Source organism: Triturus cristatus, chromosome 8, assembly GCF_964204655.1.
Source record: "Triturus cristatus chromosome 8, aTriCri1.1, whole genome shotgun sequence".
Lineage (NCBI taxonomy): Eukaryota > Metazoa > Chordata > Amphibia > Caudata > Salamandridae > Triturus > Triturus cristatus.
Window position 1 is genome coordinate 138405496 of NC_140591.1, and position 25924 is coordinate 138431419.

The 25924-nt window shown below is 47.3% G+C and overlaps 2 pseudogenes; both read right to left on the reverse strand.

Moving 5' to 3' along the window:
- Positions 1-5959: 5959 nt before the first annotated feature.
- On the reverse strand, positions 5960-6694 carry LOC146801691 (syncytin-A-like; annotated as a pseudogene).
- Positions 6695-11786: 5092 nt separating this feature from the next.
- LOC146801692 (uncharacterized) lies at positions 11787-25272 on the reverse strand (annotated as a pseudogene).
- Between the last annotated feature and the right edge of the window lie 652 nt (positions 25273-25924).

A 25924-nucleotide genomic window follows, 5' to 3' on the forward strand; every position in this document is an offset into this window, starting at 1 on the left:
ACTGAATGGGCAGATCTAAAATATGCCTGCTTCAAGATTCCTATTTTCTTCTCACATTGCAGTTTCCTGCAGTTTGTCGGGTATAGCACTTTTGGGCTCTCTTCTACTACTTGGTGCTTCACCAAGGTCATGTGGCCATGGTGGAATTGTTGTGGTCTAGGGGTGTTTGGCTGATAATCTACCTTGACAATATCCTATTAGTATACCAAGAGCTGGCAGTTCTGCTCTAGAAATTAGCGATGAGACAGTCCCTATTTCAAGTGCTGGGCTTCTTTATCTAGACAAATCAGAACTCATTTGCTTTCAATCAATGTGCTTCCTTAGTTTTGTCATATGCTCAGTCCAGCAGGTTCTGAAGCTCCCTCACAAAATGTTGACGCTTGTAAGGTAAGATCTAAGGCGCACCTTGTCGAAGGAGTTTGCATCTCTAAGATACCTGGCCATGATTTTTGGCCTGTGAGCGTCATCCATTAACACAATATTCCTTCACCCTGCATTATCAAACAATTCAAAGATTGAAGGCAGTGCACTTAAGGAAGATCTTTCCTACTCAGCAGCGGTCTGATTATCACATGAGACCAAGACAGAGATACCCTTTAATACTGAGGGGCTCGTCGTGGGTAGGTTACCCTGGAGGCCCTATGTCAGACCAAAAGAGAGGGTTGCACATCAACTGCTTAGAATTACTCACTGGATCCTTCACAGTGAGTTTTCTCACAAGAGAAAGAGGGTCTGGTTTAGATCTTGGTGCATGGGTTACTCCATCACAACGGTGACGGATATCCCGTCCGCCGAAATATTAATCCCATTATATCCTACCGAATTTATATTTCGGCAGACGAGATAGCCGTTGTGATGGACTAACCCGTCCGCCAAGATCTAAATCAGGCCCTTAGTGTTGTGCTCAATTATTTTACAGATGGGCATTGTATCAGCAGTCTGGTACATCAACTGTCTTAGCAGGATAGAATCTAAGATTCTAACAGTCCTTGCCAGCGATTTCTGGCTCTTCTGCTCGACAGGAAGATCTGGGTCACGGCAGAGTACATGCCAGTGAAGTTCAATCGCATCATGGACTGGAACTCTAGCCACTTGAGAGATTTCAGGGGAAACTAGATTTAGTCCTCTTTCAGATGATCATGGACAAATGGGGTCCCTATCAGGTGGATTTGTTTGCATCTTGCCTCAACCACCAGCTTCCACAATTCTTCAGTTGGTGGCTGGACCCTCAGGACCCTCTGCATTAGTGACAGATGCATTCATGCAGGACAGGAGTCAGCTCCATGACTACAAGTTCCTGCCTTTCTCAATTATTAACAGATTAACAGCTCATGTCAGATGTCCTTATCCTGTCAACTCTGGTTTGGAGATCTCAAGTGTGGATTCTAGTTCCTCTGGAACTTTCTATGGATTATCTATTCCTACTTCTCCAGAGTACAAACAAGCTTACATATGCCTGGGGCAACTTACACCATTTGGTCCTGAATGGAATGCTCAGGCTCATGGCCTGCAAGATTACAAGAGAGTTTGTGATGTCCCAGGTCTTTCGGAGCAGGCTTCAGATCTCATCAGAAGGAAATGGGCAGATTCCACCTCCAAACAATATAGCTCCGATTGGTGCCAATGGTTCTGTTGGTGTTTGTAATGGAATTTGGGTCCAGTTAACATAGACATAATGTACATTTTAGTTTCCTGTCTGAGTTGTCTCACAGGGTTATAGCATACCGTATTATTAATAGGGTCACGCCCATAATATCGGTAAGCTATAAGCCCTGGAATTGGATCTCAGTGGAAGAACATCCCTTGGTCTGTAGGCTGCTAAGGGGTGTTAGACTTTCTATCCCCCCAGAGGCCAGATGTCACTGTGATCTTGTGCCTTTTTTAAATTTGGCAGGATATCAGTTTCTGTGAGGCAACTTTGAGTTAAGTTGGGAATGCTTTTCTGTTTGGTTTTATGAAAAGGATTTTCGGATCTGAGAGCACTGGATGTATCCTCCAGAATTTTGACACCAGTCAGTAGTACCTTTTCTGTGACTCCATAAAAGGTACTACTGACTGGTGTCAATACCAATACCAGGAAGGTCTATGATCTGTCTTTCCGGGTCATATGAAGCTTTGTGTGGTTAGAAGAGTCAGCATATGAGACATTAATGGTGGATATCAGACTTGCAGGTATTAAATAGTTGCTGATCTCTTTAAATGAACTTTTTAAGCCTATTTCTTCCAACACAATAGGTTGGTAGTCCACTGAGTGATGGCGGAGGCAGGCATCAACACCCCCTTGTATAGTTCACATTCTGCCAGGTGGAGTTATTGCTTCTATGCCTTCTCGGTGGGAGGACACCTGGAAAAAATGTGAAAGCAGGCAACTAGTCATCAGATTCTACTTTTGAAAAGTTCACAACTTTTTAAAAGAGTGATGGGAATGCGTTCGAGCAGCGAGTAAGCTTTAAACAAGCATAAATCTGAGCCTGCAGTCCTGGTATGTAATGAAAACATTCGTAGCAATTGTGATGGAAAGTTGAGTTCTGTCAAGGACACAAAGGCAAAGACAAGTCATTCTTCCCTCCCCTATACTGGGATTCATTCGCCTCCGTTTGAAATATCTATAACATTTACTTGCTGCTAATTTGATTTTGGAGGTTTGGCTTGGGTTTTATGTTTCATAGCCATGTTTAACACCGTGATTGCTAATCTAATGCAAAGTTGTCTCAGAACTTTTGTGGGGTGAATTTTCTCATGTACAGAAATAAGATTGCCAGTGACTGGAGTAGCGCATTTTGGCCTTCGGCACAAAAAGAAGATATGGTGCCGAGCCATTTGATTGGTTGACTTTTGACTTTATGCTTGAACTCATAGGGGCTGTAGTCCTTTGCTTGGATGGTATTTTTTATTTTGTTTGTTGGGCGACTGAGCTAAATAAACAGAAGAAAGTAAAGCACAGCCTTTGCCTCCTGTTAAATGTTTCAATGAATGATGTAATTATTTGTCGTTCTATTTCAAACGACTGGGATACTGAGACTGAAACGTATGATGTCTAATTTTCAGACATATGTCACTTTGAATAATGAAGACCGTTACCTGAATGCTGGGAATTAAAAAGAGATATATTGTTTTCATCACTATGCACACTACTGTATGCATAGAACTAGTTATCCTAGAGAAATATATAATTAGACAATGGGAACACTGTGAATCTTTGCCTCTTAACAGTCATCCAAACTTCATAAAATAGTTTACCATTGTGTGTGGGAATGGATGCTTCAGCTTTCTGTAATGCAAACGCCAAGGCATACATTTCATACCAGAGTTTGGTGTGGGGGGCTGTGGGTGAAACTCATCATTCGTCACTACTCCCTGCACTGCTGTGCAGGCTGCCAAGTACTTTTGTTTTGTTCCTACTGCATGTTGAGCAGAACTATGACTCAGTGTGTAAAACCTATGGAGTGAGGACGGTGTTTTGTTCATTTTGGAGAAAAGCTTGTGTGTGAAGAGTCGGACCGTATTGTAATTTTATGTCTATTGTATTTAACAAAGAGGCCAGTGGCACCCATTTCAGATGTAATGCACGGGCAATAGGAATGCTTGCTCTGGTGGCTGCCTCAGATGCTGGTGTGCGAGAAACCACAGTTATGATGTTGGCTTGCGCCGATGGGCGCTCTTTTAAAATCGCTGTTTGTACGGCTGGAAGAATGTTTTCGATGAAAGCAAACCGTGTTCTTCTGTAGGCTTAGGGACCGTTTGCCCGTTATTGTAGATTACATATATGTAACCATAATGGCTTGGTATGGATCTCAGCACTAGGTTGGTTTTATTATCACTAGTCTGTAAATATTTTGTCACTAGCGTGTCTGCTTGCCGGGCAAGCAAGATATCAGTATGTTTATGGGTCCACTGTTATCCAGAAAATGTAGGAGAAATTAAGTCACACAATACTTCACTTGCTCAGCATAGTGAGGTAAGTATGTCTGTTTGACGTTAAAAAAATACTAGCAGCAAATACAACCTCTTCAGGGTATCAGGAGTTGGCAAAGTAGCACATTTCTGAAGGAAATTTGGTGCCAATCATTTGTCGTATTAGGATAATTCATATTTAAGAAAGGTAACTGTCAGATAGGCTATTTTAGATTTGTTAAAATTCATTTTGTATCTGTGTGACGTTAAAATCATCACAATCCGGTCCACCCTTATCAGGTGTTTGCCTAAAGTATGAATGATAACACAGAGGTCATCAATGTATAATAACGCCTTGGGATCTGTTTGTAAGATCTCCTTGATGCATACTGAAAATAATCAGGACTATTCTTCAATTCCATTAACAAATGTTTGCTCTTCATTGAAACTGAAAGCCTTTAGATACCTGCTTTCAGGTATTATATTTTGACTGAAAAACCCATTGGAAATATCTAGGGTTGTTTTATATTGTTTCTAGACTAGGTTTGCCAACAATCCGGTACTATTGGATGTGCACACAGCATATGTTCTTATGTGTAAATTCAGATTTTTATAATCTAAAACTATTCTATATGACCTATCCGGTTTCTAGACGGGAAAAAGAGGTGTATTCATAGGAGAAAACAAAGGACTTATGATGCTTTAATATTGAGGCTGCTCTAGAATTGGTTTTTTACTACGCTTTACTTCTGGCTTTAAACAGTACTGAGATTTTGGTTGAGGCTCACTAAATAAGGGATTGTGTGGAATAGAGTGTTTTTCCCACCCCACTTGATTTCTTTTAATACTGGGGCCTGTTTGAATGCCCACTCACTGGTGTAGATTTTCCCTGACTTCTTCAGGTTCTAAGGAAGAAAAGGTTACTCTTATTACCTCCTCTACCCGGGGGTCTTCCCTAACACTGACTGGAGGCCAGTCATTATCTGCTAATAGTATATCGTATTTCTCAGACAAATGCAGTTAAAAGACTGCTTTACTTATGTGTGGTATATCGCCTTCATATTGTATGATTTAAATGTCTATCTGGAGTTTCAGCCTGTATGTATTCATCAGTTGGACTTGTTGAAAGGAAAAATCTCTGTAAGAATAACACAGAAGCAAGTTGACAATACAATATGGTTTAATGCATTAATCAGCTGGGGAGATCAGCCAGGCTCAGCAGAGACTGGAGTCTGATGCCCAACAAACAGTTCAAAAGCAGTGGCTTATATAGTCTAAAAACACAAGAGAAAAAAGTTACAAGCATAGGATGTACGTCACAAATGAGTAGATTAAAATCAGCAGTTACAGCAATTTCCTGAAAACAAAGCACATATAGATATGGGCCACATGGCCCTCGCATCTCATATTGACAGAAACCTCCTCGGTGGTTTTCCTATTCTCAGACTTTTTACACACATCTGTTTTCCTGTGAAGCAAGTGGTTATATTTTTGCCTAACACTTTTTGGCCACTCTTATCTGACCTCTGACCTGTGGTTTCATCCGTCATGCCAGGTATCATGTAAGTGTGACGTGATTTTCAACTGAAGCAACATCCACGTCATTATGAGCAGTGGCAAGGCTTGCACCTGGGCCAGTCCATCCTGTGTGCATGCTTAATCTATGTGTACATGTATTAGTAACACGATTACAAAAGACATGATTGACACCTTCCAGCTCAGTCTCTCTAGCAGATGGGCTTGTGGTTTGTGGTTTTTGTAGTTTCAACATTTAAAACACTACTGCTTTCCTGAGTCTGGAAGAAGATATGATATACGCTTCATGCAGTAGCTTATCTTTGTGACTGCAGGCCATTTCCTGACCTTTCAACAAACTGTGTGACCTGATAAGTTCAGCTAAACTCATTGTCTTTTGTAACATGCTATTTTCTGACCTATTTCTTGTTTAGAGGCCTGGGCCTGTATTTCTACTGAGGCCTAAAGCTGCTTTTAACTTTAAACTTCTGCATAGAAGTTGCAGGCCTTAACTCTGTGTGCATTTGCACAAAATGTATCCTATTTTTTCCTATATCATTTCCCCTCTAGTTGATTCTTCAACTACTTCTTCTCCTAATCTCCCATCCTCAAAGGGAATCTCCTCATATATAACACTCTGTTCTACGACATCTGTGGTGCTTTTTCTGACCAAGAATGCTCCTCCCACGCTAGCTGTCATCTTTTTGCAACAGGCTATTATCACCTGAAATACAAGGCACATCAAAAGCAATACAACAATTAGAGGCAACAAGGCCTTGAACAACCCTGACATCCAGGACGGCACCCAATCGAACCAGCCCTTGAACCAGTCATCTGGGAAACCCCCCTCTTCGACCATCTTCTTGTGGAGATCATATAATGTCCAAATGGCCTCGGTCAATGCCCCATTGTCTGCATCATTGGCTGGCACATACGTGCAGCAGGCGGATCCAATCGTCTTGCACACACCTCCCTCCGTGGCCGTCATTAAATCTAGAATGTATCTATGCTGCATCACCATTAATCTAAGGGCACGTAGTTCTTCCTTTACGGCATTGAAGCCATTTTCTGTGGCATTTATGACCTTCATTATCTCCCATCTTGTGATCTGGAGCCAGCGGGCGGTTGCTTTCGCCTGAAACAATGGTATGATGCTTCCAAAGAATAACTGGGCATCATTAAAAAGTCTGTATTCTTACGGAACATCTTTCCAGGTTGTGGTGCCAAAGTACTCAGCAGATCGTTTCTTCACGTGGTGATGCAGCAGGGTCGTTGGACGGCTCATAGGATGGTCATGCAATGTCTCAATATCCACTCCTGGTATCACCAGGGAGGGGGTTGCAGTGAGACCACTCCAGTTTGGGGGTAGCTGTAGGTGGAGCCAGACCGAACACTGCCAAAAGTGGTCCATCAGGCCAGCGGTGCCCCCTGCATGTTGGCGTTGTCCACGGTGGTATTGCAATTGAGGTTTCTTCCCACCTAGCTGTAGCTGTAAATAGCTGTATGTTTGCATCCCATATTTGCTGACATTGTCCTACTACCTTATCAAATTTTAAAGGGCTTTTTGCTTTCGTGCCCTTCCTCAATTATATATGAAAGTGGCACCAGTGTGCCATTTATCATTGGCTAATTCTGATCCTGTAACATTGAGTACTGGCCTAGCTGCGCAGTCAGGGGGCAGAGTTTTGACTGAATAGTTACTACATTCGTACGATGGTTAGACTTTCCTAAAAAGCCCCACTGTAATATCAATTTTTCCCAAACTGCATAGCTTCTTTTCTGCCCTGCTTTCTTCATTATTGATACTTCCTTTACTATATCTTCATTTTCTGTCAGAATTTGTAGGACCCCAGGGGTGGTGTCAAATAAGGTTGTATTGACTCGAGATGTTGCCGGACTAACATGCATTGGTTGTAGCTGTACTTTTATTCTACATAAAAAGAAGTGCAAAAGACAGTTTATAACATTCGGGGGTACGTCCTTGGGGTGATGCAATCTATCAACCTCAGTGGCATGGGGAGTAAGGGAGCATACATAACAACTGGTATTAGTTGTAGATTAGCCTATACTATGCATGTGCTGGTACCAACTATTTTCAAGCAGAGCATTGTGAAGAGGGGGATGATCAGTATTATTTCCAACACTTCTACGCATGCGCATGATATCTAATGTAGAGAAAAAATCGAAATAGACTAGGGCTATCATCATCAATATTAATGCACCGAGGAGGAAAAATAAAAGAAAAGTACATATCTTAAAATAAGTGACTGTTGAAGCTTTGGAGGGAGGCTTTCCTCCGGTTGCTTCTCCTTGGTCTCCCCCTCTTTGTCCTGCTCAGTGTCTGAAAGGATAGATGGTAAGGTCGGCGCCAGGCAAATGTTCCTCAGATGGTACCATGGCTTATGTCCTTGAACTTTCACTGCAGTAGCTGTGCTGTGAGTTACTGGGAAGGGTCTATTGAATTTGCTGTCCTTCTACGTGCGGATAAAGTTCTTTGTGTACATAGAGTTCGAACTGGCAAATGTGGTCTTTGGTCATCTGGTGGAAGTGCGTTGGCACGCTCATCTGCTGCCTGGGTGACCTGTTTAGAGAAGAACTTTGCGGCTTTTGTTAGCTGTGCAATATAGTCAGACATTTCAGTTTGAAGAACTTCAGGTGCACTTTCAGTTTGCAACTTGTGTCTAGTTGGGGGCACAAATGTACTCATCAGTCTCTCAGTTACTATTTGGTGTGGGGTCAAATGGTGATCTGACCCTGGGGTATTTCTGAGGCAAATAATGCTAATGGGAGACAGTACAACCAGTTATTTTTCAAGGTGACACACAGTTTACTCAATTTGTTCTTGAGGAGGCCATTAAGGCGCTCCACAATACCATTACTTTGAGGGTGATAGGCTGATGAGAGCCTGTGTGTTCTTTCTAGCAAGGTGGTAAGGTGGGAAAAGATGTTATTCACAAAGTGTGTGCCATTGTCGGATCTGATCCCTTTGGAAATTCCCCATCTCGGAATAACCTCACGGATCAGAAAAGTGGCAGCAGACTTGGCATCACAGTGCACACAAGGGCCTGCTTCGATCCACCTTGAAAATGGACAGACTACAACTATGAGATATCGTAACGGTTGCATCTGTCAATCATATCAACATAATCAATGTGCAACTCCTTGAAGGGTCCTTGTGGTTGAGGTATTGTAGAAGCTATTACCTTGAAGGTGGGATTTGGGGAATACTGCTGACGCACGGTGCATGTGTATAGGTACATTGTGATCATCTCATGTAAGTTGGGAACAAACCAATCCTGGCATATCTGGAGGGACATGTTGTCTCTGGCAGTGTGTGATGGAAAATGTAGCTGGTTCAAGGCTATAAGTAGTAGTGCTTGGGGCATGACAGGCTTCCCTGTGGATATCTGTCTGCATATTAAATCTGTACCTGTCTGTGTGCATCTCCTAGATTCCCACACCTGCTTTTCATGGTCTAGAGCATTTTCCTGTATCTCTCTTAGATGCAGGTGAGCTGTTTCTATATAATGCCTAGAAGGGTCCTGGGGATCATAAGATGCATCTGTGTCGCTAGCTGCTGTGTCAGTGGTTAATAGAATTGTGGCAGGTGCATTATTTAGAGGGAGTTTAGCTGCTTCCTTGGGTGCCCAATCAGCCAAGGCATTTCCATGGGACACAAAGTCTTGAGAATTTGTATGAGCTGCTCATTTTACTACAGCGACTGCATGTAGTAGTGCTAAAGCTACAATCAAGTCTTTTATAAGAGGGTGATGCATGACAGGGCTTCCATTGGATTTTATGAATCCCCGTCTGCTCCACCGCATAATGCAGGAATGCACTGTTGTAGTGACATAGACTGAATCAAAACACACTGTAATTGTTTCGTCTTCACCCTGTTTAAGGGCCACCACCAGTGCTACTAGCTAAGCAGCTTGAACAGAAAAAAGGAATGGCAAAGTTATCTGTTCTGTTATCTGCAAAGTAGCTGAAGAATCATTCTGTATGGCTCTGACCACTGCTGCCCCTGTATGTCGTATTCCTGTGTACTGATGTATTGTTGAAGATCCATCTACAAAAGATACAATGCTACCTGGAATAGGGTCTTCTCTTTCTTGGCTACACTTATTTGGAGTATATGTTGCACAGACATAGGGTTCACTATCTGCACCTTCAATAGGGGGTGCAAAGAAAGTAGCAGGGTTGACTGTATGACACTTGACTACCTTGAGAGATGGTAGTGATAAAAGTATCTCATAGCCTGATACTCTCTGTGTTGTTATTGTCGTCTTAGCCTTCTGAATTACTGCAAACACTGCATGTTCTGCATACAGCGTCAGAGGTGAACCCATGACAATGAGGGTGCTTTTCTCAACCGCAAAGGCTGCTGTTGGCAAAGCTTGCTCGCAGGGGTAATGGTCTTTCATAACCGGATCAAGTAGGCCACTAAAGTACACAACTGGTTTGTGGCCTAATGGATACTTTTGAGTGAGGACAGAAGTCATCACCTGGCCTTTGCTGTGGCAACAAAGGAAAAACTCTTTAGTGTAGTCTAGTGTTCCTAACACTGGTGCATTTGTTGTCTCTGTCTTTAGTTTGAGAAATGTTTCTTGTGTTTATGCAGTCCATGTTATTCTATCTTTCTGTGTCTTTGGCAGTTTGATGGCTGTGAGCAAAGGGGCTATCAGGGTGCTATAGTCTAAAACCCATTGTCTGACATAGTTGCATACGCCCAAAAATATTTGTATTCCCTTCACTGTCTCAGGCTCAGTCATCTGTCTAATTGATGCTGCTCTTTCAGGTGTAACTCGGCGGCCTGAGACCGATAGCAATTGTCCCAAATAATGGACTTCTTCCTAGCAATATTGTAATTTGTCAACTTTGCAGCCTCATTGGGCGAGGGTAAAAAGCAGAGACACAGTGTCTTTTCCACACTGTTCTTCTGTGGCACTACAAATTAGTAAGTCATCGACATACTGCAGTATTGTGCGAGGTCATTCTTGACTGCTCTGTTGAAGACACTAGGAGACTCACAGTACCCCTGAGGTAAATGAGGTGGTACTGAGAGCCACGAAATGAGAATGACGTCAAGTAATGACTATTTGGGTGTAGTGGAATGCTAAAGAATGCATTTTTAAAGTCTATGACTGAGAAGTATTTAACATTTTTGGGTATGTTAGTCAGGATAACGGAAGGGCCAGGTACCACAGGAAATTCCGGTATCACTATGTCGTTAAGGGGCGCAGATCTTGAATCATGCGCCATGAATTACCCTTGGCCTTCTTGACCGGGTAAATAGGGGTGTTGCAGGGGGATACAACTGGGTATATGACTCCCTGCTCTACCAATGCCTGTACAACTGGGGCAATGCCCTCCTCTGCTTCTTTGGAAAGAGGGTATTGCCTTACCCTTGGAAGTATTGCTCCTTCCTTCAAGGTTATTCTGAATGGGACTGCTGTGCGGACGAGGCCCACATCGTGGGGGCCTTTTGTCCACAAATCAGAAGGTACCTGCGCAAAGGTCATTGTCCTTACTAGGACCAAAAACAGTCTTTGGTATTGCAGACCTTGTTTCCAGTGTAGTACACAATGGAATACTGTCTTGAAAAATGAACACTGACCTTGTGGGGTCATCGGCAAACAATTGGTCATCTGATATATCTTTAACTTTTATATTGGGGTCATGAAAGATGACACAGGCCCACACCGTACAGGTGTAATGATTGGCCATCACCATCCCCCATGTGGAAGATATCTCCACAGCTTCCACCTCCAGTATGAGATCTTTACCTGACACTTCAGAATTCTGCTTTTCTGACCAGGGGCTCTGGCGGTGGAACAGAAAGTTCCTTGGCAATTCAACTAGCTTTCCTGTTAGTTCTGGTCTTTCTGCTATGATAGTATACACTGCTCTAATAAAGGCTGGGATGTCTATAGGCCTAGCTCTGGTTCGGTCACCGTCTGGGTGGTGAGTGACCACTATCATGATATGTGTGCAAGACATTCCTGGTGTTGAGCAGATCATTGTCCCATCCTCCTCAAAGTGGATGGACATGTTTAATTTTGCCCTAAGATCATGTCCTAACAAGTTTGCTGGGTCCGTGGGGGAGAACAAGAGACTGCTGTTAACGTACCTCCCCCCTATCTCCATCTCCACAGGTTTGGTGAATGGAACCCTCATCACTTCCCCGGAGAACCACTGTGTGTCCATTGATGAATTTGACAGTGGGAGTCCTCGTCACGGATACAGGACCTAGTGGCCCCAGTATCAATGAGAAAGCTGTATTCCCTGTCATTTATGGCTACCGTCACAGCGGGTTCCTCGTCTGGCCTGTGAGTTATCGATAGTACTGGACACATGAGACTACTCCGTGGGCACCTTCATTGAGCATATCCTCCCACATAATTTTGCTGAAAGGGGTTTCCTCCTTTGACCGTTACCCCACCTTGTAAGGTCTGGTGTTGTACAGTGGGATGCCCATACTGCATTTGGGGCATGTGTTGTTGCACCTGTTGGGGCTGGAACTGTTGTTGAGTGTGCATTTGGGGCTGTGGAAGATATATCACTTGGGGTCTCATGGCACAGGCTCATGCCACAGTGCCACAGTGCGACCAGGTGGTACTATTTGTTGGCCATATCTTACGAATGCCTGTTCGTTGTTCTTTTTGGTCCTACATTCTCTAATGAAATGTCCTGGCATCTTACAGTAGTGGCATGTTTGCCCGCCCCTGAATGTTTGTTGCCAATTTCCCCCAAACCTTCCTCGCCCTCCTTGCCCATTCCTGTTATTAAATCTGGGCCATATTGTTGGGGTTGCGAGGTGGTTTTTACAGTTGGCACGCCCAAAGACACTGCAGCCATCTGGGTAGTCGCAGTGGCTGTTCCTCCGTCTGTCCTCTTTGCTAGTTTCGTTGTACTAATTTAGCTGCTGCTTTCTCAATTTTATCCTTCTCGCTCTTTTCCTTGTCCTGTCTCCTTTTACAATAATTTATAATGTCAGCCTGTATCTCAGTCCATGTTTTGGCTTCTAAGGCTACTAAGTTGTCTAGTTTGTCCTGCACTTCAGCTGGTAGGTAATCCCTTCTTCACTATGTTATAGACCAGTATTGAATTTTGTCCAGTCACATCCCATCTCTCCCCTACCTCATGTGTCCATTTCTCTTTCATTCTGCTTAGGAAATGTGCTGGTTCTTCATCTGGCTGTATTGTCTGTGCCATGAGAGATCCAATGTATGGCCTATCTGGGTACATTCGTCTTAGTTGTGTCCAAACAACTCCCCTTACTTTGTTGAAGTGTGCCCTATCACATTTTGAATTAGTCAATGTCACGTCCTTTACGCCTGCTTTTATGAACAGTGTATCTGTTTCATCTCCTATAAGGGAGTTTAATAAACTTTTGATGTCGCCTTTTGCAAGGGGTATCCTTGCTGTGTGTTTTTCAAAAGCATCTATCCACTTCCCGGCCCCTTCGGCAAGTGGTGGCATCTGTTTTTTAAGATTTTCTTTATCCATCTGGGGCCATGGTATGTATTGGGGCATCCCTGAACCTTTAAATATTAAGGGCAGCTGTGACAGGACAGTGTCTCCATGTCCAGTAGGATGACGTGAGTCATACTGTCTGGCATATCTTTGCCATATTCGCAGGCTATCCTTCATATAAGGATAATCCCACTCAGGATCCCTATACCGTTAAGGATGCACATCTCCGCATTTGCCATGTCTCATGGTTCAAAAGAACCATCTCTTGGCCATGGTGTCATTTGTGGTGCTAGTCCTTCTGTCCAACCTGCTACATTGTCAGTAAAAGTGACAACATTGTACTAACTCTGTGCGTGTTGGGCCACTATTTCATTGGGTGTCAGGTCACTACCTGGGCGCACTGGGAGTAGGCGTGCTGTGTCTTTTCTCAATGCCATTCTTCCCATCATGTTAAATGTGCCCTGCTTCTCATTGGGTGTGCATGCGTTCAAATCTCAATCTGTTTAACTCTCGCTGTCTCCTCTGTAAGGCCTGAGCAACCCTGTTGGTGTCTCCCCCCTCACAGGCAAATTGTGACTGTTCTCTATCATATGTAAAGATCAATGAGAGAGCTAGGGAGACGTGGGGTGCGTCCGTATCCCCTGTGGTATAAGTCAGTTTTATCAAAGGTGGACGAACCCGAAGGTGTTGGTACAATCACTGTGAAGCAGTGTTGGGAACGCCAACAAGGCAGAGGTGGACAAGCGGGTTGGCAACCACCCTGGTCTCATGGACCCCAGGGACCTAACATGCTATACCCACCTATGTACCCCCCCCGTACATCCACAATTTGGGTACGGTTGGAACCCACCATTCTGCCCGCCTCCACCATACATGAATCAGAACCAACCACACCTTTTTTAGGGAGAGGCCGACGAGGTCGCGGAAGGAGACGCAGAGGGAACACGGTACACTGGCAAGACAATCCACAGCAGGGTGCTCAGACAAGGAGCCAAACCAGAGACCTACAACCAGGCCCGAGCACACGCTGAGCCTTGTCACTAACCTTTCCAAACATGTCTTAACACCCACTGAAGTGGCCATCCTAGAAAAAGGACTTGGCTATGCCCCGACAACCAAACTTGACAAATTCAAGCTGCACTGCGAACTAGCGGAATTCTTTCGCAAACTTAAACTCAAGGCTTTATTTGAGAATGCACCCGCACTCACTGACCCGGGAGACCAAGGGGACACTACCCTTAGAGCCAAATCGACATTCATACCTCCACCATGCTCCACACCACCCGAGATCTTGGTATACGAGCAGTGTTCAAAGAAATTGAAGCCCTCAAAGAACCCCACATGTTCCAAAACACCAGCAAGGCGGAACGCATGGCCCTACAATCACTGAAGCATAACCCAGAGATCGTTATCAAACCAGATGATAAAGGGGGAGGCACGGTAATACTCAATAAAGAGGACTACCACCACGAGTGTGAGCGCCTACTAAATGACACCAAAAATTATGAGTTGCTCACACATGACCCCACCCCCTCCCTGATGACTCGCATACAATCCATAGTGGATGATGCGGAAGACTCTGGCCAAATATCCAAGAACAAGGCCAAATTTCTCACAACCACACAAGGCAAAATACCATATTTTTACACTGTTCCGAAGATCCATAAGAACAAAACCCCTCCCCCGGGACGCCCCATTGTCTCCGGCATCGGGTCTCTATTAGAACCCCTTTCACGTTTTTGTGATCATTTCTTGCAACCATTGGTTCAATCTACCAGCACATATCTCAAAGATACCAAAGACCTTCTAGGTCTTCTAGCGGACATACGCTACGACCCCAACACCTCCTTCTTGGTGTCACTTGATGTAGAGAGCCTGTACACAAGCCTCCCTCAAGACGACACCCTCAAAGTATTAGAAGAGGCTCTCAACAACACCGACTGGCAATACCGCACCCCTCCTTCCTTTGTACTCAAATGCGCAACACTAGCGCTCAAAGAAAACTACTTTGAATATGAAGGCAAGCTCTATCTCCAGAAGTACGGCACTTCAATGGGCAGCGTTTTCGCCCCCAGCATAGCGGGCCTGTATGTCTTCCATTTTGAGACCAAACACCTCCTCAACAACAACTCACCACGCATTCCTCAAATCAAATTCTACAAACGATACATTGATGATATCCTCCTGATCTGGGAGGGATCAGAAGAATCATTGGCCTCCTTTTGTGAATGGATCAATACGTGCGACCCTAATCTGAGGTTCACACACAGCTCAGATAGGCACCGGACCACTTTCCTAGACCTGGACATAAAAGCAGCATCAGGAGGTCTTGTGAGCAAGACTCACTTCAAACCTACGGCTCGCAATTCCCTACTACACTTTACCAGTTTCCACCCTCGAGCCCTCCGTGAGAACCTTCCATATGGCCAATTTCTTCGCCTCCGCAGAAATTGTAGTGACACCAAGGATTACAAGGTACAGGCACCAGACCTTTGCCACAAGTTGCACCAACGAGGTTATCCTCATAAGATAACCAAGACAGCTAACAAGAGGGCCAGAAACCAAAATCGCGAGGGCCTACTGGAGAACTATATTAAGGCACCTACCAGTCCGCCACTCACATGTGTGACCACCTTCAACACAGTGACCAACAAAGTTGCCCAAATCATTAAGAAAAACTGGAGAGGGGGGCGTGGCCTGACCGCGAGGCAAGATGGACGCTTAGTGCCTCGGCTCCGCCGTAAACCTCCTCTCACTACACCATCCTGTCATCTATCCTGACATCCTGCACCGAGAACCAACGCTCCAGGACTGGCGATCCCTGCCGCTGCTTGGTGGAGCCCCGGCGCTGCCTCCGTCCCGACGCTACAGCTTCCGCTGCTTGGGGCCCTGTGACACTCCCGCGACCGGGGACTGAGGTGGCCCAGACGCCGGCATTGCGTGACTGTACGTCCGGCCGCGGCTCACCGGAAGCGGCCGAGGCGGCGATCGAGTGACGGCAGCGCTTTGGCGCCAACTTATCGGATCTCCTCTCGAGGGTGCGCGCTGCACTGCTCCTTGGCGCTGTTCCCCCCCCCCCCCCGAGACACCCCCTGGGGGCATATCAAAGGAGATGAGCCTTGCTGAGGAGACTCCGCCAGCGCCATTGAGGAGGTGACTTCTTCCCTCGCCATCCGTTTTGAGCGCTGGGGACTGCCGGCGGTCGCCGGAGTTGAGTGTGCCCCGAGTGCGGAGAGCGATGTTCCCTGCTCCAAGGTACAGCGTGGGAGTGTGACTGCGGGGGGATTGCGGACTGGGGCGCTCCCTCCTGTGTGCCCGGCTGCCTGTTGCGGAGTGCCTATGTGCCCCATACGGGAGCTATCTGAGGCGCGTCTTTGAACTCGGCGCTGAGAGTGGCCTATTCCCGGACCTTGAATGACATTGCTCCCTGGGGCCCTGGCGACCCGGCGCGCTGTGACCCCCTGCTGGCCCTCAGGTTCACGCGGTGAGTGCATGGTGACTCGGGGGTGGGCGAGCTTCCCTGTAACTGGCGGGACCCTTTACGACCTCCTATAAGTGTAGGCGGCCACAACGTGGACCTCTCCTGGCCGGGGGTGTGCGGCAGAGATAATTTACGGACGCCCCTTTTCAGACGCCATTCCCACGTTGAGATCTTGACCGCGCTCGCTCACCTCTAGCGACGCCGCTGGACTGGCTGGGGGCAGCGAGATGTCTGGAGCTAAGGGGGCCAGGCCATCTCAGCAAAGCAAGCTGGATCGCTATGCCTGCACAAAGTCGGACCTGCCCGACAAGAGGGCGCAGGGAGACATGCCCAAGAGTGGCGCAGATCCAACGCCCCCTGAGCCCACTATGAAGGACCTCATGGCAGCCATTACGGGCATTCGCACGTCTATAGACACTCTCTCCTCAGAGATGACGCTCATCAGGGCCGACCTCGCCAATTATCGAGAGAAAGTGCAACAGCTTGAAACCACCACCACAGGCCTCATGGGCGATACCTCTCAGCTTCAAACAGAGGTTGCGGAGCTTCAGGCCTTCCGTAAATTTGCAGAAGATGAGCTCGATGACTATGAGGGAAGGATGAGGCGCAACAACGTCCGTGTCCTAGGGGTGCCGGAAAAAATGGAGGGCCCTGCTGTTGACCTATTCATCGAGAACTTAATCACGACTAAACTGCAACCTAAGGGACTCTCCAAGCTCTTTGTTGTGGAGAGGGCACACAGGATTCCGGGGGGCCGCCCGAGGCCAGGGGCGCCACCCCGCCCCATACTGGCCCGTCTGCTCAACTACCGCGACAGGGACACTATCCTCCAGACCGCCAGAGTTGCCCCCCCGCTCCGCCTTGATAATGCTACTATTACCTTTTTCCCTGACTTTACCCGCGGGGTGCAGATGCGTCGCCGCACGTTTCAAGAAGTCAAAAAACGTCTCCGGGCCGCTGACCTCAAATATGCCATGCTCTTTCCAGCGAGATTGCGTGTAGAAGCGGAGGGGGAAACACACTTTTTCGACCATCCAGAGGCCGCATCGGACTGGCTGGACAGCCGAGGAGACCGAGGAGGGAGCGGCCCCTCGGGTAGCTGATTTGCGGGAGGCGGGGGCGTAGCAACACTGACACGATCTCGATGTCGCTGTCTTCCGGTATGTGTGGAATTGACCTGAAGACTCCCCTGTGGCGCCTAATGCTGGGACTTGTGCTTCACTGGGGCATTGCAGGGAACTGCTCAGTCTGACCCTCCTGAACATTGATTCCGATGTGATTACCATTGAGAGTGAGGATCGGGGCACGGTTGAAGCCTCCCCCCCACGTTCTTTCTTTAGCTGGTTTTTCTCCTTTTTTCTCATTTTGTTTGATGGGCGACAGGCACTCTGCATTTGTTGTTCAGATGGGCAGTTTGAGGCCCAGAGTGCAGGGAAGCAGGGAGGGGGGAATTTGGGAGGGAATGTATTTTTTCTTGGTTAGTATTTATGTTAATGTGTTCGACGGCATGGTCTCTAACTTTACACCGCAACCATATGCACCACCGACACACAAATGGGTACGCAACGCAACAAGGAGGTCAAAATCTTAAGTTGGAACGTAAACGGGCTGGGGGACAAGATCAAGCGCAGTGTAGTGACCCAACACGTCAAACGACTCTCCCCGGACATAGTTTTACTCCAAGAAACGCATCTGCTGGGCAACAACTGTGGGGCACTGAATAGGTGGGGGTATTCGATGGCGGCACATGCGGGCTTCACGTCTGGGTTGAGGGGTGTGGGCATCATGGTTAGGAAATCCTTCCCAGTGTCGATTGTCTCCACATTCACAGACGACCTTGGGCGCTACGTGGGTGTCACAGGCACGTGGGAGGGCCACACTACAACCTTCCTCTCTGTTTATGCACCCCCTGGACTGCAATTGACGACTTTTACCGACCTTAGTGCTCTACTACTCACACTGCCAGTGGGTCACCTTGTCATGGGCGGTGACTTTAACTCTGTCGTATCCGGCGAGTTGGACAGGCACCCGCCGCGCCCCTTGCCCGCAGCGACACACTCGCTCTCTAGCTTCCTGGACGCAATGGGTCTAGTAGATGTGTGGAGAGCCTACCACCCAGATAAAATACAACACACCTTTTATTCTCATGCACATCGCAGCCTCTCCCGCTTAGATTACATTCTTGCCCCCGCCTCCCAGATTGCCAATGTCCACGAGATCAGACATCTGCCCAGGGGTATCTCTGATCACTCCCCCCTCTGGACGCATATCGTCCTGGATCATGCGCAAGTCGGACGCATTGCCCCCCTCAACCCATGGCACTTCAAAAACCCCAAGATACGAAAAGATCTGCTCAAATCCATAGATGACTACTTTACAGAAAACGAGCATACCGTTGACTCCCCCCAAACACTCTGGGAAGCGTTCAAAACTGTGGTCCGAGGGCAGGCCCTTTCCCTAATAGCGGGTGCAAGGAAAGACAGACTGAAAGACATCTCCGATGTCGAACATAGGGTACACCGTCTGGAGCAGACTGTCAACTCAAACCCCACACCTGATGTGCTACACGAGCTACGACTCTGCCAGGACGAGTATAGAGCCCTGGTCACAGAGCGCGCCAAAATAATGGGACAGGAAAAACTGGGCCGTATATACGACTGGGGAGACAAGGCGGGGAAATTACTCGCCTGGCTAGACAAGAGGGAACGTGCTAGTCGTCTGGTGCCTGAACTCCGAGGGACCGACGGTAACCCTGTGACAGACCCCCAAGCCATAGCTACCCAATTTGCGGCCCACTACCAAAAAGTGTATACTTCGGTGGCCCCTCACACACTCGAGGATTCTATCGCCCTACTCAGAGACATCTCCCTCCCTACCCTGCCAGATACGAGTCGCCAATTTCTAGATAGCTCCCTCTCTACGGACGAAATCGCGCTGGCAATTCGGACGCTTCGGCCGGGTAAAGCTCTCGGCCCCAATGGTATCCCTATCGAGCTCTACAAGCTCCGCCCTGACAAACTGGGACACTATCTCCAATCCATGTATAACTCCAGTCTAGAGACGGGAACACTACCGTTAGACCAGCGCCTGGCCACCATCGTCACCATATACAAAGAAGGGAAACCCAAAACCGACTGCTCCTCCTATAGGCCCATCTCCCTACTTAACGCCGAGCCCAAAATCCTAGCTAAAGTACTCTCTAACAGACTGATCAAGGTCATAGGGGACCTTGTCCATCCAGACCAATCCGGATTCATGCCTCGGCGCAATACCGCCCTTAACCTCCGCAGGGTGCACGGAGTACTGGGTAGGGCCCCAACCATACGCGAGGACGCCATTGTCGCGTCCCTAGACGCTACTATGGCCTTTGATACCATCGAATGGAACTACCTGTTTGCAGTACTAGCAAAATTTGGTTTTGGCCCGGTCTTTATCAATTGGGTGAAACTCCTATATGCTCACCCTATGGCACAGGTGGTCGTCAATAACAGACAATCCGCCCCCTTTGTGCTGGGTCGCGGCACCAGACAGGGCTGCCCCCTCTCCCCGCTCCTATTCGCTCTGGCCCTTGAACCCCTAGCAGCATGGATACGCAACGATGTGGTCATCCGCGGATTACAATGGGCGCCGGGCTGGGAGGACCGTATCTCTTTGTACGCTGACTATCTCCTCCTCTACCTCGCCTCCCCTAAGAGATCCCTTATTGTACTGTTCGACATCCTAAACGTCTTCGGGCGTTACTCTGGATTCCGGATCAATTGGCAGAAGTCTCTCATATATGTTTTAAGTGGGACCTCCCCTCAATTGCCTCGGAACTGCCCGATATCGGTGGCCGCAGACGGTTTCACGTACCTGGGCATATTTATCTCCCTAGATCCAACTTTCCGATATTCCCGCAATTTGGGCCCACCCTTGCAACGCCTCAAAACCGACATCGTACATTGGAAAACGCTCCCTATTTCCTTGTTGGGCAAGGCAGCGCTGTTCAAAATGATGTCCCTCCCACGCTTTCTATACGCACTTCAGAACGCCGCGGACCCTGTGCCCAATTCATACTTTAGGGAGATCGAGAGCCTGCAGAGGGACCTCCTCTGGGATGGACGGCCACGTATAGCCTTCACAAAGCTCACACTTGGGTGGTATGACGGTGGAATTGGGCTGCCTGACATTAAAAAATACTATTGGGCGGCTCACCTCACAGCCATCAACCATGGCACTTATGGCCCCCCCTGACGCCCCTGGATTTCGTATGGACCGCTGGCTACTCCCCGGCGGGACCTACAACCGTGCACTGTACTCCACACCTGGCAAGATCACGCTTACGGGGCCCACCAACCACACGGTTAGGGTATGGCATACGGCGACAAAATCGCTGGGTTGGGCGAACAAACTTACGCTAGCCACCCCGCTCTGGGACTCACAAAAGTTAGGATACCTGGGCGACTCAAAAGGTTTTGATAAGTGGGACCTTATCGGTATTTCCACTATCGGAGATCTCTGGACGGCGGAGGGAGTGAAGTCGTTTAACACGCTCCAGACGCAACACTCAATGGCTGACTCAGAGTTGTTCAGATATCTTCAGGTCCGCCACGCGCTACAGGCCGCTTTGCCAAGGGACGCCGCCCTACCAGCTAACTCCCCGCTGGAGGACAGACTCCTTGATGGATATCTCCCAGAGCGTGCCATATCTCTGACTTACAGGAAGATAATTAATAACATACCTGACCCCCTGACCCTACTGCGGGAAAAATGGACTGAGGACGGAATAGAACTAGACGACGAAGGGTGGCAGACGGCCATTTCATCCCCCAAAACGGTAGCAATCTCAGCCCGGCTCCGCCTGGTGCAATTAAAAATTCTACACAGAACATATATTACGGGGCCCCAATTGGTACATATGGGGGGACACACAGATGGGTCATGCAGACGTGGGTGTTCCCAGCCAGGTATCTTCACACACATCCTCTGGCACTGCAGGTTCATCCAGGAGTATTGGCACAAGATACATGCCATCATGAGTGAAACCCTCGAGATTGACATCCGGCCGGAAGCTCCTAGATGCCTCCTAAATATTTGGGAGCCCACAGACCTCAATGCCTACGCCATACACTGGGTGACACTTGCCTGTATGATAGCCAAGAGGAACATTGCGCAACACTGGGGGGCTGCCCAGGCACCTGCAATAAATGACTGGGAAAAGGACCTTGATTGGTGCATGCAGCGAGAAAAATCTGTTTACATTGCAAGGGGCTGCCCCAGAAAATGGTCCAAAATCTGGACCCCCTGGAACTTATACCGAGGTGAAATATGTACCCCTCCCAGACTCTACGACGACGATGTCTCCCCTTCCCCGTAACTCCAACTGTATAAATGTGTTATGCATTGCTGAATCCTTGTGCTTGCCAATGCCTCTGCGGTGTTCTTATGAAACTATGCCTTGTTGTCGATGTTTCTTTAATAAAAAGAGTTATAAAAAAAAAAAAAAAAAGAAAAACTGGAGAATCTTGAATACGGGCAAACTCAACTGGGAACCTCCCCTCCTAGCCAACAAAAGAGCCCGCACCATCAAGGACCCCATCGTATCTACCAGACCGATCTGCTTTCCCAAACCCACCAACACGGTCCTCAACGCCTGGGGTCTCCCCAACGTCAAAGGGCATTTCCCATGCGGCAATTGCAGTGTCTGCCATATTACTGAGACGACCAAACAACTGAATCTTGAACCGGGGAAAACTTGGGAACTCCGCAAGCATACGAACTGCAACACGGAAAATGTTGTGTACCGGATCACTTGCCCATGCAACCTCACCTACATTGGTATGACCACTCGCAAAATAAAAACCAGGATCTGTGAACATCGCAGTACAATACGCTGCAAGAAAAACACCACTAAAATGACTAACCATTTTCTAGAAAAAGGCCACACGACCAATGACATGAGATGGGTTGTTCTAGAGGCCCTGGACCACAACCTACCTAATATCCAGAGTCGCCTCTTGGAACAGGAGCAAAGATGGATATATCGTCTGTCCAGTCACACCACTGGACTTAATGATAATATCCCATGGAATAGCCTCAGGAGATCCTAATCCCGCCCCTCCCACCCCTTGACTTGTCCTCCTGTAGCTACCTATGCCAGCATTGCGTCCTTCCACCTCCCTGGCAGACTCAGTAGCCCCCACCTCTCATTCATTCGTGTAGCTGCCTTTATTGTCCACCTGTTACCAGCCAGATGCCAGCAGACATCTGTGCTTTTAATGTTTTTCTCCACCTCACGCCAGCCTCACGCAGGGCTCATCTTCGGCACCGAGACAATCAATTGGCATCCAGTGCCCACATGCCCGTCCCTGTTCCTCTATTTTTGCTCGCGATCTCCCCATTGCTGCTTCTCAGCTCCTCTGCGCATGCGCGCCGGAGTAGCGACCTCCTCGCATGCTCGCACTCCACCCTACGCATGCGCGCACAGCTAACAGCCCTGCCTGACACATGCGCAGACCTCTTTGCCCAGCCCGCGCCCACTGGTCAATCAGCACGTAAACCATGGCTCCTACCACTATTTATTCTCCCTCCGCCATGGACACTTCACCATCCGGGATCCAGGAGCCCTTAGTAGGTGGAATACAGGTGCTGCTTCTTGACCAAGTAAGGTGACGCGCGCTGTTTCTCTGTCGGACTGCATCTGCTCTTGATGTCCCGACCCTCATGCCTGCTTTTTCCTTCCTCCCCACAGAATTTGTGATTTAAGGAGCGCACTCCTTCCCTTTCCTGAGCAGCGATCAATACTCAGCCATAGTGTAATTCCTTTTTATCTTTTTATCTTCTTTTGTTTGTCATCCCCTCCTCCCGTTACCACAGCGCGCCACACAGGGGTACTTCCCCTTCCTGTACCCAGCACCTCACAAGTAACGCGCACTGTCACCTGGAAAGCCTATCCCACCAGTGCGTACTGGGTATTTACGACATAGTCCGACCACTCGGTGGCCACACGGCACCACCTTCCGAGGTGCCCATTGCCTCCACCAGGCACCCCATGAAGATAGTTCACAATCCTCATTGCCTGTCTTGTTGTCTGTCTTGCTTTTCACCTTCTTAACGATAGAGTTCACAGGACGCATGCGTCCTCTTATCAGCTATCAGTGATCAGTGTGAGACTATAGCAGCATGCCACACAAGTATAGTATGCGTGTGGCCACAGACACGACCGTCTGCAAGTGTTGGTTACATCACAGCACGGAAGATTGCATTTTATAGTTGCGGCGATACTCAGCACAAAATGTCACTGCTTTACATGTCTTTGTGCTATGTTCTTTTCTCCCACAGGTTATTTTTCGCTGCGGTGTCCGCCAGTGTGCAGACACCGATTCCACACACCTTAGCGAGTGTGTAGATAATTAAAATCTTTTTATTTTTTCACCAATCACGTGGCACCCTTCACTTTGCCACTCACTTCACTCACTGGTCCTGACGAAAGCCCCTGACACTCTGAAGTGGGCTGAAACATGTAGACCTACCACACATACAACTATTAGAAACTAACCTCTTTCGTAGTTGCACCACATAGTTTAATTTTAATATATCCTGAGCCGCCAATAATAAATTTACCTCGGCAAGGACTCTCAGAGATATTTTTAAACCTTCACTACATCACACTTCTGCACCACACCAGCTCCGCTGTAGCCAGACGTCGCAGCACAACCGGGAGGCACTCGGCCACCCGGTTTGGGACCCTATGATGAAGCATGACACCAACCAGGTTGGTGTGTGAGGGGCCTTTTAACTAACCTAGTGGGTTCCCTATCACTGCTTCACAGTGATTGTACCAACACCTTCGGGTTCGTCCACCTTTGATAAAACTGTTCTCTATCATAGTCGTTAATGATGGACACTCTATTAACATGCTCTGTAACATCATCTAATGCCCCATCCGATCCTATGTAAGATCTCTCTGACCTCATGTCTTCTTCACCTAAGAGGTTATGTGCACGGAGGAAATCCTCTGAGCTTTGGTGTTCTATCATTTGTGACCTTTCTAGTGTCCTCCGATGCCACAAGGGCACCTCCTCTGTTTCCCAGAATGTTCTTGTGTCCATCTGTCCATCTTCCCTTATCTTGACCCACTTGTTATCGCCACCCTCCTCTGTCAGCCTCCAGCATTCTGCAGGAGGTGTTTTTGGTGTAAAGGCTAACTTTCCTGTCCTCTCACTCTCGGGGTTTGAATTCCTTGGACCACTGACTGTTTTCCTAGTAACACCTCCTCTCTGTGTGTCCTTTGAATCCAATTTTGGATGCTGACCTTCACTTTTATCTTTCTCTGTAGGTGTAGTTTCATCTTCTAAATGAAGTGTAAAGGTAGCATCAACTGTTCCTACATATTTATTGGTGTCTCCCCTTGGCATCTCCTAAGGTGGGCTAGCCATTCTTGGGCGTGGCGTTAGCCGGACATAATCACTGTGTTTGGAAGATGATTCTGATGGTGGGCTACACTCAGGATCTGAATATCCTACAGCAGGCAGGTGTGAGGAGGTGTGAAGTGTGTTTAATGTATTAGCCTGCATTGTATACATGCCGTGTACCTTTGCAATGTTTAAACTTGCTTGTGCCTCTTGGTACGGGGGTGGAGGAGCTGAAGGATGGGACTGAGACCGTCTCTTAGTCTCCTTCTCGTGTGTTTCACAAAATACCTTCCACTGATCTAAGATGGTCTTCCTTTTTTCTAATTTCTTCCTATTATATTTGCTTTGTAAGAGGGTGGTCATATGACCTAACGTTATGTTGTCAAATGAGCCCTTTTCAGGCCATGCATGTTCAGGTTTTGATATTGTCTTATGCCACTCCTTACAATATTTCTCTATTTTGTCCTTGTCGCCAGGGAACACCTTAACCATGTGTTCTAAAGGGGTCTCCATTATTTATGCGGTGTACTTGGCCTCTGTATAGTCTTATATTTGGGCCTAACTTGTCCCTGTTATAAGTGTTTACTCTACCTAATGAAATTGCTTATTCTCAGTTCTATTATACTTCCCACCTGATACCCTTATCTACCTCATGGGTTATTATGGTAGATTTCCTTCAGGTAATTCTCCTTGCTACTTACATAGGTAATGAGTTAATTTCTTGGGGGCCCTTCTTGGGGGTGTCTCACTGTGAGGTGAACCACTGCAATAAGTTTTGAAGAATTCAAAACCACTTCCAATAACTTAAGTGTAGAAAGGTCCTGTTCAGAATCACCTGCAAGAAAATTAAGGACGTTCCTATCAAATATATCTGTTATTTATTCTATGGTATGTGTACCTTAAAAATAGCTAATCAGGTCCTCATCTATACTATTTAATAGTTCTTCTAGGCTCCAATCTGGAGGCTCTAAGGTTTGACTATAGGGATAATAATTGATAGCATCATTATTTGTTGTGGGGTTCATGAGGTTGCTGTACACTACTCTTAATCACTGTAATGTGGAGGACATTGTCTTTGTGTTTACTTCTTTGGGACCGATCTTTTTAGTTATCTGACAGGAGGTTTACTGTCACATCAATGTATGTTGTTAGGAGACCTAGTGGT